Here is a 13,845-nt window from a genome sequence, read left to right on the forward strand (position 1 = left end):
TCCCAGATTATGAGAGGGATGGCAGTCGGACATCCCGCAAGGGGACCCCAGTTGGAGAGGGTGCAGGCTGAGCTGAGGGAACCCCCCCTCCTCTGTGCACGAATTTCATGCACTGGGCCTCTAGTATTTAATGAAAGCCTGCAATAATCTGTAACTTAGAATCTAATATGTGTTACAAATGATTATATTACATATAATATAACTTATAATGATCTATAATAATAATAAGCTATACCGAATAGAAGGTAAAATAACCTACATCTAATAAAATTTTGCTATTTAAGTATAGATTAAGGCCAGCTGCCAGGCCCCCCTTTATATTCAGATTAATTGTCCTACTCTCCTTTAAATTGACATGATAGACCCACCGCGGCCAAGGGCAAGGAGAGGCTGGAGAGAAGGGGCTGAGAGGACTCTCCTAGAGCTGTTGATATATTATATAAGTATCTGTGCACTACTTCTATTAAAGACAAGGTTCAAGTGCTGTTTTCTTTAGAAAGATAGACAGCCACTGCTCTGGACTGCCAAAAGAAGACTAAACTTAGCCACAAAGAATATTTGGCCAGAATCATAAAATTCTTAAATTATGGCACCGCTGAGATGGGGTGTTGTCGAGGATTAATACATTGGTTATCAGGGAGATTTGGGCATCCCTTGCTTATTTAAAGTCACCATTTGGGCATCACCATGGTTTATAAATTCTGCTTATTCAAGCAATATAAGATCTCCTTATTTAAATGTGGAGCCCATATCAAGCATCTTATATTTTCCCTCAAATTTAACTTCACAGGCAAATGATGCTGGAAGAGTTTAATGTTTCTAAGTTTCAGATTCCACATTTGCAGAATGAAGATAATAATGCTTGCTGCATAAATGCACAAGGAGTTGGGAAAGCACAGCTTTGCATGCAGAAGGCATACACGTAGGCAGTTTTCAGGAAGTGAAATTGGTTTTGTTCCATCTTCTGTTTCTCTGACTGAACACAAAACTATGACCTCAGTAGGCTCCTAATATTTGCAGAAGGAATGAGTACGCTAGAAAATTACATATAAATGATTTAAATGCCATGCAATGTTTTGGAATGTCTACCTTGTGATTCAGTTGTAAAGCATCGATAATCAAGAGCTAGTTATATGATCAGTAGGCAAAATGTCACCAGAATGACAGAAGGTGCCAATTAAGTAAAGTCATTTATCATGGAAACATGTTGAAAGATTGTAGAACCATGTGCAAAGGGACCATTCTATTACTTAGATCTACATTTTTACTGGTAAATTTATGTCAAAACGACATAAATTCATTCTCATTAGGGATAATGAGTTCATACAACTCAACTAATAATGTGGAACATCTGTCTGGGTGACCTTCCCACATGCTCTTTTCAATGATGTCACGCAGTCTGTTGATTTGTGCCTCCTCAAGTGCACCAGGGGTTCAAGGTCCATCGCTGGTCAGTGCGCAAGGATGTGAGACCCACCTCTCACTCCCTATTGTGCTTGAGCCATGTTGATAAAGACACATTACCCAAAGTGTATGCTTAAAAAGTATAGTCCATTGGGATTTTAGGAGAAATACAAAAGGAAGAGAGGAAAGAGGGAGGAAGGGAGGGAGGGAGGGAGGGGGGAAAGAAAACAAAAAGAAGCATTCCCATGGTCTTTTATGTTTGGCAAACACAGGATTAAACAATCTTTATTGCAACACTTCTCAGGGCCTTTAAAATAACTGTGCTTTCTGACTTTCCAAGTGGAGGACTGGCCCTTCAGTGGTTAGTACTCTACCTGCATGGCATCTTGGAAGGAATGATTTCTATGAAGATCATTCAGGAGAACAATGAAGAAAATATTCTAGCACTCTCTCCCTTTGCACCAAGGATGACTCGTGTCAATGTTCTTTGCTCAGTTTCTGTAGAAGCCCTCAGCTGTCCTCACAGTCCACACTTCAGGCATCATGAGAAAAATGCTACACAATGTGGATCTCTTACCAATCCTTGCTTCCTCAGTCCTTCAAAGCCAGCAAGGAGTAAGTTGTACCCACCTTCAGTTCCTAGGTGGAGCTCCCAAATGAAGGAAGAGATGGAGACTACATCAGGGCCAACGTGAAACTAAGGTGCCTTACTCAGATATCAGTTTTCAAGTTCAAGGAACAGAAACAATAGAAAGTCACTGGCTCCAAACCTGTATATCCATTAACAGTGAGCAAGGAACAACAACAAAAGGAATTCTGGAAGCAAAAGGAATTGGGTGCCAGGCCCTGCTGAGGATGGACCTGGGACCTTGGTGAGTGAAGAGGTCAGCTTGCTCGGGAAGCCAGCGTGTGTGCTGGCAGCCAAGGTCCTGAGCAGGCTCTATACAAGGCCAGCTGGGTGTGGTGAAGTCCAGGCTCAAGCTGGTGGCAGCTGGAATTGCTCTTGCTGTCCTAGTCCTGGAGCCCAGATGTCTATCCCTGTGAGCCCCCCCCGCACCTCATCACCACTGTATCTGCCTTCACCTCCAGCTGGGCTCCTGGTAAGCACTTAGCTTCCCCACTGGGACAGGAGGGAATGATCTGCCTCCTTCCTGCCAGACCCTTTCCCTAACCGTGACTTTGCCAGTGTGCCCAGCTGCCAGAAGTGGTCTAGTGTCGAAACAGGAAGACCTTTCAGAACAAGAATACTGCTACCTTCCTGATTCCCAAATCCCAGATGTCAGAGGTTTGGGGGTGGAGACCCCAACGAGAAGAAAGGTCACAATCTGCAAGAGTTTTCAGCTGCTTCTTGCTCATCTTACCTTCCTCTTTTACCCCTTGACAGTAGTAATTGAGCCTCAGATACTCCTGTGTTTCACTTCCCTTTTTTCTAAAAATATAATATTATCACAATAGTGATATGATATCTTTAAATTAATTTTATAATTAATATAATTTTATAAAATTTTAATTCCAAACACAGAAATATCCCCATTGATAGTAAAAGGGGGAACCGAAGAAACATTGCTATGGAAAACTTTATCAATTCTTTTCCATTCTTTCTCTACTGATGTGCTGAGCTAGCTCAGTCATTTAACAGGTTTCCAAATATGTATAGATCTGATGCTGGACTCCCTGTGTTTTTTCCCCCCATTGATCGGCCTAACTATTCCTGTATTAAAATCACAATATCTTAATTGCTATAGCTTTATTATAATGTCTTTATATCTAGAAGAGTAAGTACCCGACCAGGAGCCATGACTTCATTAAGAGTGTCTTGACTGATTTGGGCACTTTGCCCTTTGTGTTAACCATAGAGGCACACTGTCCCTTTGAAGAAAGAACCTGCCATGGGAAGTGCAGGCAACTGAGTCTCCAGCTATAGGTGCCTTCAGGATCTGCTTCAGCTCTAAGCCTCAGGGCATGGACCCCACAGACAGGCCCAGCCACTGAGAGCAATGGTTGTTGAGATGGGTCTCCCCATTCAGCTACCACTGTAATCTAGTTGATAAAGTTTGTTTTTTTTCCCCCAAGTGTGCAAGTTAGCAATTCTGCTATTGCTACACATATATACTGGAGTTCAATAATGAAGTAAATGGATGGCAAATGGTGGTTGTCGCTCTGTTGGAGTGGAAGGTTGTAGACAAGCTTGGGAAAGGCTAGAATGATTCTTACAATAATGGATTAGAGTTGGAGACATAAGTGGGAACTCATGTTTGGCTTAATATAGGTACAATAGTAACATATAGAAATATATGTGTCCCAAACAAATGTATACACACTTTAATAACTGATAGCTCAATTGATTTTTTTTCTTTTCAGATTTAACACATTGGAATTAATAATTATTTAAAGTATGTATACATTTTTGGGACACCCTGTATATAGATGTCTATATATACATGAATTAATATGCACACATATATTCCTTTGCTATGTCAGCAGGGAAGGCCTAAAAGTAACAATACTCCAATAGCAACTAGCACACTTACCACTCAAATTTTTGTATCTAATACCATTTTCCTTCAATAGAAGGAACCAGATCTTGGAGAAATGGCTGACTTAAAAAAATGTAGAGGCCTGAGAAGCAGAAAAGCAGTGGTGTAAGTTCCAGTCCAAAAGCCAGCAAGCTAGAGACCCAAGAAGAGCCAATGTCTTAGCTCAAAGTAGACAGGTGAGTGAAGTTTTAACTCCTCTTTCTCAGATTTGATTCTACCCAGATCTTCAATCCATTGGCTGAGTGCCACCCACATTAGGGAGGGCAACTTGCTTTACTTACGCTACCAAGTCAAATGTTAATCTCTCCTAGAAACACCTTCATGTACATACCCAGAATAATGTTCAACTAAATGTCCAGATGCTCATGTCCCAGTTCAGTTGACACATCAAATTAACCATCACAGTTGGTGCCACCAATGACCAGAAAGCAGATCTGCAGCCCTGGCAGCTTGGATCCCATCCTGTGTTCCACTTTCTGCGCAGGGAATTTAGCGACAGGGACTACTCTGTTCCCATGGTGAATTCTGTCAGGGGCACAGCTCCACTGCAATGATGAGGGTACTGGAATATCAGTACCTGGGCCTGTCATGAGGACTGAATGAGAGAGCATGTGGAAATGCACTGTGTAAGCTGTTCAGCTCCACAGAGATGAAGGTTGTCATTATTCTACTTATTTTCCTATGGCTTAGCAGCATTTACATATCTTTATGTTTTCTAGGCAGAAATGAAAAGATAACATATCTGAGAAGCTAAGCCCCCATGAATTCACAAAGAAAGGATAGCTAGTATTCCCTGCATCAAAGAGAAGAATAGCAGCTCAAATTTCCATGTTGCTTTTAGCACACAAATCACTTTCTAATGCATTATCTCATGTAATCCTTGCCAGCATCCCATACAATAGAGTGTGTTATCATTATGCTTTTTGTAGATGTGGAGAAGGACTGAGAGAGGTTAAGTGACTGGCCCAAGATAACACTGCTATGGGGTAACTGAATTCTATTTTAAGATGAGTCAGTCTTCAAATTCTAAATCCATGTTCTTTTCACAGCATCGCAATTCCTCTGCTAGCAGTAAAGAGTGGACTCAGCCCTTGGCAACATAATAACCTGTAAAGAAAGACAAGACAACTTTGCTAATAGCTGAATAACCGAATTTTTGTTTTTCTACATTTATAAAAGCATATCTGAGGAAGGGGTAACAGTATAGTAAGCCCTCAATTAACGTTGACAGATTCTATGACTTTAAGCAAAATAGCACATAATAAAACCAATTTGACAATAGGCTAACTGATGCAAATGAGTTAAGTTCCTACAGCATCTCATCAATGTTATATTGAAATGATGTTAAATGAAACGACATTATTCCAGGACCTGCTGTATCTGAGGAATCTACTTTTATGTTACCTGTTAATTCATCTTCCATCCATCCATCCAAACAACAAATTAAAGGGCTACCATGTGCTGACTACCATTTTAGGCACTGAGAACACACATGATGACCCTCAGCCCCACCGTCATCATCATCAACAAAACATTTTCATCCCAATTACTTTGAGTATGTGCATGTCATGTGTGACTAGGTGGAGTAGCACAAAGTACAAGAATATAGAAATATGGAGCGATAGTGGGTTGGTCACTAATATGGCACACACCGACCATTAGAAGGCAGAGAACCGGAGGCACAATCAGCCAAACAAAGTAAAGATATGGAACACTAATACACAATGTCCATCAGGATAAATGTGAGATGTATTAGAAAGATATTGTATATTGTGTATTTGAATGAATAGACTTGTAAAGAACTTTTGTTCCTGCTCAGGCAACTTGATAAAAGCTCCTCATGTCATGAAGCGCTATGTCTATTGTTTCTTGTGATTTCCAGTAGGAAATTCAGCCTTCTGTGCCCAATGGTGTGTTTGACTTGCTATTCTAGTGCATAGTAGATCTTGAATAGATAGCAATTTCTTGTTTCGCTTGATTCAGGAGGATGTTGTAGAATATTTTCCAGAGGAGCTGCTTTAATTTGGAAAGTAACACAATTTTCTCAGAAGAGAGAACTGCAAACATGTAAACTTTTCTCTGATCTCTTGTCTATCTAAACCAGAGGTGGGGAACATCTAGCCTGGGGGCCATAAAGGTCCATGAAATCATTTGTTGGCCCTGCCAAGGCAACCACAGGCAGGAGTTGAAATTCAACAAATCTAGGAGCTTTTTCCATAGCAACATAAATTTATATTAAGTGAATTATATTAAGCGAACAATGTTATAAATATCCAAATGGCTTTTGGCAGAAAAATGGTTCCCCACCCCTGAATTCTAAACAATGCCTCTTACTGCTCTCTAAGATGCAGATCAAATGTGGCTTCTGTCCGAAAGACTTCTTCCCATTCTGACCAGCACCACTCAGGGTCGACACATCTGCTATGTAACCTCGTGGGACACTCACCTGGAGCAGAACACCCTTCACTGTAGCCTCTATAGACATTTCTTCTGTTATTATTGTGGATGAGACACCATAGTTCTAACTTAGATGAACTCGTTCATTTTTAAACTGGATCGTGTTCCCACTTATCCACTCAGCTATAGCAATGCTCTCTCACTTATCTTTACATTTTCACTTTCTACTTGGTCATTCCATAACAACACACTGTTATTTCATCTACCTTTTAGAAAAACTATATTGTCCTTGCTTCCCTTCCATCTACTCCCCACTTAATCTGTCACATCTGTGGTGAGTCCTTCATAGAATTTTCCTCAGCCAACAAGAAACAGCCCTTCTCCTTGGGAAGAAGACCATAGCCAATGTCTAATTGTCATGAGGTATCAAAAAGCTGGCCCATTGCCTTGAGGTGAGGATAACTCTAGGGTGCACATTTTTCCCCCCAAAGCTTTGCTATGAAATCAGACTGAAGCTAGTCATCAAACTGAAGCTAGTTGTCTGCTTAGCTTTTCACCTTCCCTATCCTGCTTCCCTCACTTCTCTAAAAAGTCTTTCCACAAGTCACTGGAGTAAGAATACCTGTCACTGGTGGGATGTTCTGTTTCTAGGGAAGGCTCTGCTTCTAGAAATTAAGCCTAAGACTGTTGGTACCAGAAGTGGGTGGTCTTAGGAAGCTCTTAGGATGGAATTCTCAAATTGGGTCTCTTGCTGGCTGAGTGTCAATGAGGACCCCATTACTGGAATTAGGTGAAGTATAGATCATTCCTGACATATTCAAACACTGTGATGGCTGAGACTCTTACCTGAGATGAACAGTGGGAAAGAAGTGCACTACCTGGCACAATGTCTTTGGCACTCCAGAAATGTAGAAGAAATAGCAATTATAAGAACTGTGGAGTCAGATGGCTGTTTCTAAGCAACACTGATTTATTAAAAAGGGAATACAATGGAGTCAGATATATTAATCAACAATGTAGAGCAAAGTGTGAGAGCCATAGGTCATACTTGACTGTGGTTAAAGACTTTTATAGCTACAGGGCAGACTTTGCTTAAAATAACGCACAAGACTTGATTTTAAGAATGATAGAACTTTAGAAAAGTCTGAATGATCAACCTAAGCAAGTACCCAAGGAAAAAATGATTGGATACAAAAATAGTGGCACCCAGAGACTCGAGATACCTGAATTACATGAGAATATTGACCCCCAGGCTTCCCTGAAGCTTCTGGGTCTGCAGAAGTGACCCCCCTATCTTTTTAAAAATATATATATTTCTTTATTGATTTCAGAGAGGAAGGGAGAGGGATAGAGAGATAGAAACATCAATGACGAGAGAGAATCATCGATCGTCTGCCTCCTGCACACCTCCTACTGGGGATCGAGCCCACAACTCGGGCATATGCCCTTGGTCGGAATAGAACCTGGGACCCTTCAGTCCACAGGCCGACGCTCTATCAACTGAGCCAAACCGGCTAGGGCATACCCCTCTCTTTTTAAAAGCTAGAGATCCCCCTTGCTTGAAAACTTATGCAAAGGTCTAAAATGAAGCAGGAGCCTTACTGTATAACACTTGCCCTTATCAGAGTCTCTTTTCACCTTTCCTGCTGGCCACTAGATCCATAATTAGAGTTAAATCTCAGCTGGACATGAATAGAAAAGTATCAATCCTGCTAAGCAAAGAAAGAGATTGTATACCAAAGGAGCTGTAAGACCAAGCCATCGGGTATTATCAGGACCAGAGAGTGTGACTGGGAGTGAACTTTGAACTGCTGTACCAAGTTGGAGGACTATAAAGTTGGAAAATGGAGTTTGTTATATGGGACTCTTCTCAGTCACACAACATTTAATATGCTGGCAAAAGTCCCACATGATGGTTCCCACATGTTGCTGGAGTAATTCTTAGAGCTTGAGAAAAGGACTGGCCCCTTATATGAAGGAAGGTGCCAGGAAATAACATGGAAAAGCATGGAGGAAAGAGTTGTAAACCTTGGAGAAGTGGGGGTGCTAGAATATATCTATTATATGAGATATAATATACCAGAAAATATGTCAACCTAACATGTTCCTTGGGATGGCTCAGAGGACAGTTTGTTTTTCCAGTGAAAGAGCCCCAGGCAGTGAAAGACTGAGGAGTAATTTTCCTCTGTAGGTGAGGACTGATGATAGATACTGCTTCAGAATTTGGTTCCCTAGTAGCAATGAGGATGACAAGAGCCTGAAATAGAAGAGGCCAAAGGATTGCACTTAACAATCAGAAACAGGATGAATCTATTTGCCATAATGGACACCAAGGTTGTAATGGCAGTCAGGGGCTCATGACCAATAGCGATCTTAGAATTGTCTCATAAAATGTGGTATTCCTAGGGACAATACAATATAGATGGACAACCAGCAAGTCTAATGCTTAATATTCGTAATCATCCAGAGACAGAGAAACATCGATCAGACCATTAAACCTCAGAGGGAAGGTAGGGGAGGGTGGGGGTAAGGGGGGGAGATCAACCAAAGGACTTGTATGCATGCATATAAGCCTAACCAATGGACACAGACAACAGGGGGATGAGGGCATGAGGGGGAGTAAGTGTGGGGGGGGGTCAGGGGGGAATAAGGACACATATGTAACACCGTAATCAATAAAGAAATTTAAAAAAAAAAAGAAAAAAGAAAGCAGACTTGGCTCTGCATTAACAACAAAACAAAAACAAAAAAATATACATAATCAAAAAAGTTCTGAGAATGGCTGATCAGAAGGCTCAGGTCAGGTGTCCCAGTGGAAAGTTATGATTGTCCAGTGTACAGACCAGAGGAGTTCCCAGAGGCAGAGACCACTGAGTGAAAGACAAGATCTCCATGAAAAAAAAAGATCTTGCAATAACACAGTAAGTGTACACAGTAGTGCTTTCCCAGTCCTTTCCTCAAACAAGCAAGCAAGAGCAACAACAACAAAAGAATTATGGCTATTTACTTAGATAATTGTTTAATTCTCTAAGGTAGGCGTCCTCAAACTACGGCCCGTGGGCCACATGCGGCCCACCGAGGACATTTATCCGGCCCGTCGGGTGCCGCTGCCTGTCCTGCTAAGCAGCCGACTCGTCCCGGGCCCGCAGTGCGCATAGGAATTTGTTCATAGTTTTTTTTTTAAACTATAGTCCGGCCCTCCAACGGTCTGAGGGACAGTGAACTGGCCCCCTGTTTAAAAAGTTTGAGGACCCCTGCTAAGGGGACAGACAAATAACTGGATCTCTCAAGGGCTGTAGAATACAGGGTATGTGTAGACACTAACACCCAGGAACCCAAAGTGCCACTGATGCCTCTATTGGAATAGGGACTATGGGGGTGAAGTCATAAATGGAGTCCTGGTCCACTTTCATTGGGTCCCCAGACTCACATTGCTATTTCCCTGATTCCTGAAAGTATAACTTAAATTGCCATACTTTGCAGTTTGGTAGAGCTTTCACATTAACCTATAGAGTAAAAGCTCTGGTAGTAAGAAAGGGCCAAATGAAAATCCCTGAAATTGCTCGTCCTTTTAAGAAAGTGAATCAAAAACAACATCTCATCCCTGAGTATATGGCAGGTATTAGTGTCACCCTCAAATTCTTAATGGACTGTCATATCCCATTTACTTCACTAGTACAAAAACCAGATGGCTCATGATAGATGTTTGTGGACTGTCACAAACTTGACCAAGCACAGTCTTATTTGTAGCTGCTGTGCCAGATGTAGTGTCTTCACTAGAGGAGATTAAACGGTCTGAGATAGAGTATATGTGGCCATTGATCTAATGAATGTGTGCTTTTCAATACCCATAAGAGAAGATCAGAAATAGTTTGTAATCTCATGGGACAAATAATAGTACACACTCATAGTGTAGCTGCAGGGCTATGTTAATTTCCCCATTCTCTGTCATTATACACTCCAAAAGCAGTTTGACCATCTGGACATCTTGAAGATGGTAATGAGCACATAACTGTGGAATGCATTAGTCCTACAATATAGCAAACTATCCAGAAGTTGTCAGCCTTAGAGAGTGATGGAGCAACTTTTTGAGAGTATAGCTGAAGGCCAGATTGAAGACGATGCCCTTTGAAGATAGGGGTGATATCCTTTATGGTGTGACATATACTTTAAACCAATGTCCATTCTATGCTAACGTGTGTCTAATAGGTGGGACACATGGCCGAGAGAACTAGGAGTGAGAGTAGAATGAGTCACTTAGAAAAGTTGTGTTTCATTTGCCTGCAGCTTCAGACTCTGCAGATATAGAGGTCCTGGTCTCCAGAAAAGGGATGCTTTCATCAAAGGACCCACAAGAGTACTTCCTGGTCAGATGGGGTTCTTCATGGGAGCAGATCAGCAGTCACAGAACGCAGTTACATACCAGTGGGGGCAGTAAACCCTGAGCCTCGTGAGGATATAGGATTTCTGCAACATAGTAGGGCTAGGAAAAAATCAGTTTGTCATGAAAGTGATCATCCAGTGTGGGCTCTTGGTAGTTCCATGTCCTATAAATGGCCAAATACCATAAACTTAGTATCATGGGATTCTACCCTATGTCCTTCTGGGGGACAGATCTCACCCAATGACTGATTGACATGGGAGTACAAAAGGCTGGGCCCCTTGTTTCAAGGTGGAACTAACTCTGTTACATTATTTGTGCTTCAGAGTTTCCCCACAGGATCAAATTAAAGCTAGTGTCTAGCTGAGACCACATTCTTGCTTAGCCCCTTCCCCTCCCCATCCCGCCTCTCATTTCCCTTTGCCTATGAGCAGTTCCAGGATAAATCGCTTGAACAAGAATACCCATTCCCGGCTCTGCTTCTAGAGAATCTTGCCTAAAACACACGGATTTTTGACACTTTTGGTCAATGATGTATTGAAGTCTCTAGAAAAAAAAGCATGGCACACAAAAGGGACTTCAATAATGTATGTTGACTAAAAGTTTCACTCATCACACTGAGTTGTCATGCTTGGTTTCCTTGCTATTATTTAGTTACTTTGTGATTTATTTTATTCATCTGAAATCATATCTTTTCCAAAGGAAGATACCATTGCCACCATTGCCCCATGGATCTGCAGGCGCCGGACCCTGACAATTCCATGGCCACCGTGGTCCTCCAGCAGCCAATGCTCTCTTGTCATAGCTGTGCCACCAGAATGTATTCTCCACTGTCTCTGCTCTTTGTATCCGTTGCTCACCATGCGAAGTCTCAGGCATTTGGATCTGATTAGCTGGGTCTAAGGCACAAGCCAGAACACTGGCTGCGAGGGAAGCAGGGTAAAGTGAGAATCCGACCTCCAGCTCCTGCCATGACAGGCAGGCTCTGCCCACTGTCATCAGATGTCCTAGTGGTGGACTTCCCCAACCACAGAACAGGATGGGGGAAAAGTGGGTTCATATGCATCCACAACACACAGTGTACCCCTCCTAGGTTCTGCCTATTATATCAAAGAGGCTCCAAGGCCAAGCCTTCCAGCCGGGATCTGCCTTCGCAGCCCCCGTTTGAACTTGTCCCTCTCTTAGTACCTTAATAGCCTCTTTCCACACTCATCACTGATTTGAGTACACAAAAGTCTGCCCACCCCATTCCTACCTCTTTCAACTTTTTTTTTTTTTTTTTTTTTTTTTTTTTGCTTAAATGCTTCATTGGAATTTTTGACTCTCCACACTGCCTTTCCCTTTCACCACCCCAAACATGATTTTGCCTTATGTCTTCCAGTTATGAATTGTGGTGGGACAGTCTCCAGCTTCTTTCTAGCTTTCTTCTTGATCTTCTCAATCACCATGTGTGACCTGCTATTGTTAGAACCTAGCACATGGCCAGGAGAACCGTAGGCAATGAGGCACAAGGACTGGTAAATGAACCCATGAAGAAATGAATATAAGGAGCAAGTGGGTGATAATGCTATGAAAAATTACCTCTCTGCCTCATAATGACTTTGAGAACACACAGATTCTGACTCAAAACCTTGAAATAAATAGTTTCAACCCATTTCTTGGAAAAGTGTGTCTGTATTCAAACATGAGATCTCATTTTCTAAGGCTGCTGTGCCCATGGGGAAGTGTGGAGAGGGGGGAGGGCTGTACTCTGTTCCAGATTGTGGGGGTAAGGGAGGCAGAAGGGAGGTCTCCCCTCAGCCATGGAAAATGGCAGGACCACCCCCACCTTAGAAGGGACAACAAGTAACGAACTTCACTCATATTTCCAACACACCAGCCAGACACCGAGCTAGTAGGACCGGCTGTTTTATTCATGGAACCTTATTTTTTAAGGGAAACAGGGAGGACCCAAAGGGTTAAAAGAGTTCAGAATCAACACAGAGAAGCTAGTTCAAATGGCAAGATCCTCCACCCTGCCCATCTTCTCTCTTTCCTTGGCCTTCCTTCAGTAGACAGGAACCTTAAAACCTAAAGGCTGAAAAGCTCATTATCACCAGATAGAAATGTAAGTAAACAGGCATTACAATAATGAATTCTACAGCGAAAGGCAGGAACAGAGGAAAAGAATCTTTCTTGCAAATAGTAAGGCTGGAACTGGGCCATTTTCCATCTACAGTACAATAGCAAGGCTTTGGTGAGTTTCCAGATGTGTAAATCAAAGAGGATACTCCAAGGAAAAATGGGAGGCAGGAGGCGGAAACAGTTTCTTCACCGTTGACCTTCAGCCTGCATTCCAAAACTGACGCTCAGGCTAAGAAGCTCTAATCCCTCAGCCAAACAGAGGGAGGTAAAGAGACTGGATTTGAAAAGACCTCAGGAAAGGAGATTGTCAGTCGCTATGGACACAGCACTAAGCGAAGGACTTGGGGAAGTTAAAACGAGATGAAAAAGAAGAGACCTAAACTTATCCAGAAAATATGTATAAAGTGGGAGGCTGGAACCAGCGAACCTGCCTCCCTAATTTCTCCCCTGCTCTCCGTGGATGCTTTGAACGCCCAATCCAGGGCTCCAGGGGCTGCCGTTGGTATGAATGGCGATGCAGAACTTCTGCGGGTGAATTTCAAGTCTACATTGTCTGAGTGTAAGTGACAGGGACTCTGCTTGCTATCTGACTGACAGGAGCCCTCTGTGTCTGATATTTTAGTAACAATTTGGGTAAATATGCTGAAACCAATATGTTCAGCCAGGTGCTGGGGATATTCAGCCCAGCGTGGAATGGAGGCCGCACCAATCTGAATCCCAGATGGAAGATGCCAAGTTACAAATTAGTGCTATTGGAACAGAAGAGGTTTGACCAAGGGAAGGCTTCATTCGATCAAAGGGCACGCGAGGGGAGATTGGATACAGTTACATGCCAGTTCATTAGAAGGCAAAGGGTTCCTAGTTATTTTATTCCAGGTGTTGTTGTTTTTTTCCTCAAAGAATTGAGTTAATGCTTTCACTCTTCCAATTTGATCCAAGACTTCCCCAAATTATAAGAAAGCTCTGTGTCACAGTGATATGTTACATACGAAGAATTTTTCC

Source organism: Plecotus auritus (genome assembly GCF_963455305.1).
Source record: "Plecotus auritus genome assembly, chromosome: 1".
Taxonomy (NCBI): Eukaryota; Metazoa; Chordata; class Mammalia; order Chiroptera; family Vespertilionidae; genus Plecotus; species Plecotus auritus.